At 48.3% G+C, this 7,701-nt stretch overlaps 1 pseudogene; it reads right to left on the reverse strand.

Moving 5' to 3' along the window:
* Window positions 1-2,280: 2,280 nt before the first annotated feature.
* LOC119349991 lies at window positions 2,281-4,391 on the reverse strand (annotated as a pseudogene).
* Between the last annotated feature and the right edge of the window lie 3,310 nt (window positions 4,392-7,701).

Raw genomic sequence — 7,701 nt, forward strand, 5'->3', positions numbered from 1 at the left:
AGTGTCAACGTCGGGCTCCACGACATTGAGACTGGCACGGATGTCGATTAAGGATGCGGGCGGCGCCAGCCCCTTGGTGAAGATGTCAGCAAATTGAGCACTTGTGGCGACATGAAGAACTCGAACTTCTCCTAGGGCTACCTTGTCACGAACAAAGTGAATATCTATTTCTATGTGTTTGGTTCTACGATGCTGAATGAGATTACATGACAAATACACAGCGGATACATTGTCGCAATACACGATGGTAGCCTGTTGAACGGGTCGATGTAGCTCAGCTAGTAGTTGACGAAGCCATACTGTCTCAGCAACGGTGTGAGCAACAGAGCGATACTCTGCTTCGGCTGAAGACCTGGAAACAGTTAGCTGTCTTTTGGAAGACCAAGAAATCAGATTATCACCCAAATACACACAGTAACAAGAAGTAGATCGTCGAGTATCCGGGCATACTGCCGAGTCCGCATCAGAGTACGCGGTGAGATAGGTAGGATTAGAGGGAGTAATGGAGAGGCCATGATCGAGAGTCCCTTTGATATAACGAAGGATGCGCCGGATGTGCTTGAGATGTGGGAGACGAGGATCATGCATGTATAGACATGCCTGTTGGACAGAATATGCTAGCTCGGGTCTGGTGAGGGTCATATATTGAAGAGCACCGGTGATGCTACGGTAAAAAGTGGCGTCAGGAATGGGATCACCGTTAGAGGAAAGCTTGGAGCCGGTCTCAGCGGGGGTGCGGGATGGTTGACAGTCTAACATGCCGGCCTTGGAAAGCAAGTCGAGAGCATATTGGCACTGAGAAAGGAAAAGACCAGAAGGAGATTGAGAGACAGCGATGCTGATAAAGTGATGCAGTGGACCAAGATCTGTCATGGAAAATTCTGTGCGGAGAGAGCTGACAACATGGTGAAGAAAAGAATCCGAGGATGCGGTGAGAACAATGTCATCAACATAAAGAAGAAGATATGCAACATGATCATTGTTTTTGAAGACAAATAGGGATGAGTCAGATCGAGAGGGAAGAAAACCAATCGTCTGAATGAAGGATGCAAAGCGCTGGAACCATGCGTGAGGCGCCTGTTTGAGACCATATAGGGATTTCTAAAGATGACACATGTGATCAGGGAAGGTGGGATGCGAAAACCCGAGCGGCTGACGACAATAAACTGTCTCATTGAGAGAACCATGAAGAAAAGCATTCTTCACATCGAGTTGGTGGATAGGCCAAGACGAGGAGACGGCGAGGCTAAGAACAACACGGATGGAGCTGGGTTTCACAACAGGAGAAAATTTCTCGTTGAAATCTAGGCCTGCTTGCTGGGAGTCACCGTGACAAACCCATCGTGCTTTATAACGCGCAAGAGAACCGTCGGCATGAAACTTATGGCGAAAAACCCATTTTCCAGAGACTACGTTTGCACCAGGGGGACGGGGAACCAGCGACCATGTGTTGTTAAGGAGGAGGGCATCGTGTTCTTCTTTCATGGCGTTAAACCAATTTGGATCAAGAAGAGCAGCTTTGTAGGACTTGGGGATGGGAGAGAGAGGAGTGGCTGATGCATGGAGGTTGAGACGGTCGACAGGGCGACCGAAACCAGCCTTTCCACGAGTACGCATGGTGTGCTCGTTTTTAGGAATAGGAACGGGCACGGCTTTGGGTGTTAATGGCGGAGGTGTGGCTATGATAGGAGAAGAAGGGGATGTAGGAGAGTTGGGGGTAGGCGAAGAGGTACAGCGAGCGAGCGGTGTTGATTGTGGCTCGAAGGAATAGGTAGGAGGAGGGCTGGTGGGTGGGGCCGGCGTATTGGGGGAAGCAGCATGGGGTGACGCTGTGGGAGTAGAATATTCAGCAGCACTGGCAGCGGGATGCGGGTTGGGGGCAGGCGTAGCAGATTGGTGCGCGAGTGGTGGGACGTGAACAGGGCCATGCAGCCCATGCACGTCCATCGGGCTGGGTTTGGAAGTGAGTTGATGAGGAGAAGAGAGGGGGGCGCTAAGGTCTGATGGTTGAAAAGTGGCGAAAGGAAAAGATGTTTCATCGAAAGTAACGTGTCGAGAGACAAGAACTCTACCGGTTTGGAGGTCGAGGTAGCGGAAACCTTTGTGAGAGTCAGAGAGACCAAGAAAGACACAAGGTAGGGAGCGAGCAGAGAGTTTGTGTGGTGTAGTAGGAGCAATATTAGGGAAGCAAAGGCAACCAAATATGTCAAGATCAGAATAAGAAGGAGGGGAGAGAAAGAGGGAGTCGTATGGGGAGTATCGTGGGCAACTTGGAGTGGGTCAGATATTGAGAAGATAGGTGGCACGGCGTAGTGATTCAGCCCAATATTGTGGTGGCATGGATGCTTGGATGAGAAGAGTGCGGAGAATGTCGTTTATGGTGCGAAGAGATCGTTCGGCTTTCCCATTTTGTGGTGAGGTGTAGGGGCAGGAGAAGCGGAGAAGAACACCATGAGCAAGAAAGAAATCACGGTTACGAGTGTTATCGAACTCGCGGCCATTGTCGCATTGTAAGAACCTAATGGGGAGAGAGAAGTGAGAGGCGAAATAGCGCTGAAAATTGACAAAAAGGTTATGAACATCAGATTTTGCGCGAATGGGAAAGGTCCATACATAATGAGAATAATCGTCAAGGATTACAAGATAATGCTTAAAACCTGATACACTAGGGATAGGTGACGTCCACAAGTCACAGTGCAATAACTCAAATGGAAAAGAACTACGAGTGCTAGAAGTGCTAAAGGGAAAGCGCACATGCTTGCCCATTTGACAAGCGTGACACAAAGACGCATCATGAACATCTCTAAGATGAGGAAGCTGAAATTCTTGGAGAAGGCTAGTTGTCGTGGAGGCGTTGGGGTGACCGAGACGGCGATGCCATAGCGTGACGGAGGAGAGCATGGCATGGGGCAATGAGACGGAGGTGGGGCTGCGGATGGTGTAGAGATCGCCAGAACTATTGAACCAAGCTAGCACCTCCTTGGTCCGAAGATCCTTCACAGACAAGCCAAAGGGATCAAATTCGACAGAAACATAATTGTCAGTGGTGAAGCGACGGACAGAGATAAGAATCTGAATTAAAGCAGGTGCAACTAATACTTCACGAAGAAGAAGAGGGGAACGGCAAGACGAGAGAGTGGATGTGCCAACGCAAGAAACTAGAATAGAAGAACCGTCACCGATCGTGATAGAGTGAAAAAGTGCAGAGGGACGAAGAGAAGAAAGCGTACTAGGAGACGCGGACATATGCGAGGATGCACCAGAGTCAAAGATCCATTCGGTACCTGAGTCTTGGGTGGTAAGTGATTTCATGTTGGCGATGAAGGCTGCTTGATCCCAGTTGGTGTAGCCGAAGAAGATGCGGGTGAAGCCGACTGGTACGACACGAAGGAGACCGGCGGTGGTGCAGTGGGAACAGCCGAATCCCAGCTTGGAGAAGGGAACATGCCGTAGGGGTACACCGAGGAGGTAGTGGGAGCGGCTGCCGACTGATACAGCGGAGCATACGCCGTGTACGCATGCGGCGGAGGCCGCGAGCCAAGAAGACCAGGTGCACCGGTGGATGGGCGCATGCCGGGCTCCCAGGCCCCGCTGTATGCTGGTGGAGCGCCGTATGGAGAAGGCGCAGACCATGGCATCGGCCATGCCTGAACCAGCCCCGTCCAGGGGTCATGTGATGGGCGCATGGCCGCCGGTGCCATTGAGGAAGACGAGGGTCCCGCAGGTGCCGGTGCAGGAGCGGAGGAAGATGATGAAGACGCGGCAGCCTGCTTGGGAGGCCGATAAACAGGGTTCTTACCCTTGTAGTTTGGGCTAGGACACCACCCAGGAGGCGGCTGAGGAGGCAGCGGCGCCGGTGGTGAGGCTGAGGATGACGCAGAAGACCGTGTCGTAGTGTGGAAGAGGCGCGGTGTGGAGGCCTTGCGCGCCTGATTCTGCTCCTCCATCTGAAGCATGGAGCGAGCTTCGGCGAACGTCGGCAGAGGGCGAAGAAGCGGGATCAGAGTTGCTTGCTGGGCGAAGCATTCGTCCATCCCACCCATGAGCGCGTGGAGGAGCGAGCGATCGGCAACCACCTCACCAAGCTTGCGGAGTTCGTCGCCGATGGCTTTGATGCGCTGACAGAAGACGCCTGCCGGATGATCACCCTGCATGATGGTGCGAAGCTCGGTGTTGAGAGCAGAGATGCGGGCGTCGGAGTTGTCCTGGAAGAGCCGGCGAAGTTCAGCCCAGATGTCGCGCGCAGAGGCACCGTCCTTGACCACAAGGTTGAATAGTTCAGTGGAAATGCGGGTGTAGAGCCACTGAATGATTGCAAGGTCATCCTTGAGCCATCGTGGGTCATGAGGAGCGCAGGGGAGTCGCCGGTGATGTGGTGAAGTAGAGAGCATCGTCCAAAATGAATCTCGAACAGGTGGCACCAGTGATAGTAGTTGTGGCTGTGTAGATCAAGGACAATGGGGATGAACGGAGTAATATCAGTGATGGTGTCGCAGAAGGAGAGTGGAGAGGAGAGGGTGAGGGTGGAGTTGGAGGTAGAAGAATGGAGGGTGGCTTGGCCGGCAGCAGGGAGAGTTGGTTAGCCGCCGGAATCAAGCAGGTGTGGCGGGCCGCCGGGGAGGGTGGGCTGGCCGCCGGGAATTGTCAGGGCGAGGGAGGACTAAGAACCGGTGTCTGATACCATGAAGTTTTGCGGAATGCGTTTCTCAATTCATTCAGAGAGCATACAGTGTTACATATAGGTTCAGAGTACAACTGCAGCCGCATGGGCTAGTGGAGAACGTGGGCGATCGTGGCTGAGGCCCAGGCGATTGTGGTGAACTGACGAAGACTGCATGCTGACTAACACTAATCAATGCCGGAAAATTAAAGGGAGGAGATTAGAACAACACACACATGACCTCTAATTATGAGGATTACATGAATTAGACCAAGCTCTAATTAGCCAACTAGGACTAACTAGAACTAGGGCTAGATGAACTAGAGGAGACTCCAAAACTTGTGTGTAGAAAAAAAGCAAATCCTCTAGTATATATAGGTTGGAGGGGAGAGGGAGAGGCGCCACAAGGAGGGAAAGAACTCCTCTCCTTGGCCGGCCAAGATGAGGGGGAGTCCCCCTCCAATTCGCCCCTCCCTTCCCCAAGTGGAATGGAGGGCGCCACATCTACTTGGGCTTAAGTGACCCAAGTAACGTTCCATCACTTCACCTTTTCAAACCCGTTGATATCAAATTGAATATAAAAGCCTTCTAACAATTATTTGAGCATATTATATATAATTTAACAGCCCTGAAAATATTTTCCACCTATATATTAATTTTGTAAGAGGTTGTGTGATGTAGCTCTTTAGGAAGATCTGCATACCACCACTATGTTAGGATGGAAAACCCGTGGTGAGTAATTCTTGTCTTCTTGAGTCTTGACCAAAGAGCGACCATGGCGCGTGCGTAGTTGAGTCTGTGTATCCAGTAGTCACGTTACCGACAGTTTTTTCTTATACTTGCTAGTATCAATTCAAGCAGAGTTGACCTTCTTTGCGTCTACTTTTTCGAAATTAACATTCCATATTTGAACATCTATAAATAGAGGCACACCAAAAGGCATTAGATCACTCAGTTATATTTCAACGGATTTAGCAAAATATTTCCTTGGTGGTAGAAACTAGTTTTCAATATTGTAATGATACACTATATTCGTAATATGATGGTTCAAATACATACATAATAAATGTCTGTGCCATTATCCTAGTCCAAATATGTAGTTTGCATTTTTGTAGAGGATATATTTTTGTTTTATTTGGATGTAGATAAATGTTGAAAACATTTTTTTGACATTGATAAAAACTGAGATGGCGAAGGCAATGTGCGAGAAAAAACTTTACGTGATGTCTCATCATGAGCAGGTGGTGACCACATTAGCTTTGTCAACTAGCATCATTCTAGCTAGCATTCTCCATTATCTATTCTAATTAATCAACTATATAGGGACAGTTAGATTCCACCTGGATATGGAACAAACACATTGCCTCCCTCCTCGCCCTTAAAATATAAACATTCAGAGTTCATTCTTTTCATTGTTTTATGCCACCCAATCCTCTCTGGTCTACCATGCATGGTCATTTCTGGTCTCTGGATCAGAAACTAAGCGGGGAAGGTGAATCGCGGTTAGGCTATTTTGGAGGTGGGAAAAGGCCGTGTGGGTAGAGTAACATGTAGTGGCAAGAAGGGGATCAGACACGAGGGAAAAGCCAACACAGCGAGGGCGAAGTATAGGAGGCAAGGATTTGACGATCTGGAGCTCGTTTTTATACCTACTATTATCGATTCGAGCAGAGTTGATCTTCTTTGCATCTACTTTTTCGAATTTAACATTCCATATTGAACATCTATATATAGAGGCACACAGATCCATGCATTAGATCACTCACTTATATTTGAACGGATTTAGTAAAATATTTCATTGGTGCTAGAAAATTAGTTCCGAATAATGTAATGATACACTATATTCGTAGTATGATGGTTAAAATATATAGATAATAAATGTTTGTGCCATTATTACAATCGAAATTTGTAGTTTGCGGTTTTGGTAGAGGAATTTTTTTTTCTTTTATTTGGATGCAGATAAATGTTGGAAACATTCTTTCCACATTTATAAAAGCTGAGATGTTGAAGTCAATGTGTGAGAGAAAACTTTACATGATGCCTAATCATGAGCATGTGGTGACCAATATGTATTCTAGTTAATGAACTGTATAGGGACAATTGGATTCCACACTATCTCTACATGTAACGGTATAGTAAAGATAATAGCCTCGCACTGACATGGGGACGATTGAGCTTGGCTCCAATACAGTGACTTTGCTATGATGTTGGGAGTACACAAGTTTTGTTCCAAGTTCCATCATTTCCATGGCATACCTTCTACAACCATGGGTAAATCCCTAAGAATGTCTCACCCTCACCAGAGTTGAGGTCCATCGCGGAGGTGGCGAGTATGTGTAGTTGATTTGAGCAGTCCTGTGAAGACAACATGCTACATGTCTTCAATGGTTTTCGTGCACCTATGCTTATTGCTCATCGATACTTATAATTCCGCAATGAAGACCGATAACTACATTGCCATGATGATCTTGTGAGACCAAAAGCCAACCTCGTGGAATTTTGAATATAAATTAGCTCCCCATTTAGGTCCCAACAAATTTCTAATATTGGCACTCAATTCGTATGGTGGGACTTGGATGTTACTAGTCAACCCGATATCCACCTCCTCGGCAACCTTCATTGTGATAACAATAAATTTGCATGCAACAACGATCGAATTATCCAGAATCACTACTGGAATCAGGTTCTTTGCCGTCTGCTAGCTGATGGCAAAGAAGGTCTTTGCCATCAGCTTCCATAAAACTGATGACAAAGAAAGAGCTGACGGCGAAGATCACGTTCGCCGTCAACCAGCTCTTTGCCGTCTGCTAGCAGACGGCAAAGAGGGAGGGTGGCCCACTAGCGAGAACCACCTAACGGACACTTTCTTTGTCGTTCGTTAGCAGACGGCAAAGAAAGTGGCCAACCTAACGTCCATTAGCTAGGCCCTTTGCCGTCTACTAACAGAAGACAAAGAGCTATGACCTAACTAAAAAGAGGCCAGCGCCCTTGCCCCACCCTCTCTCTCTCTCTCTCTCTCTCTCCTCCCCTCACCACACCCG

Source organism: Triticum dicoccoides, chromosome 1B, assembly GCF_002162155.2.
Source record: "Triticum dicoccoides isolate Atlit2015 ecotype Zavitan chromosome 1B, WEW_v2.0, whole genome shotgun sequence".
Classification (NCBI taxonomy): domain Eukaryota; kingdom Viridiplantae; phylum Streptophyta; class Magnoliopsida; order Poales; family Poaceae; genus Triticum; species Triticum dicoccoides.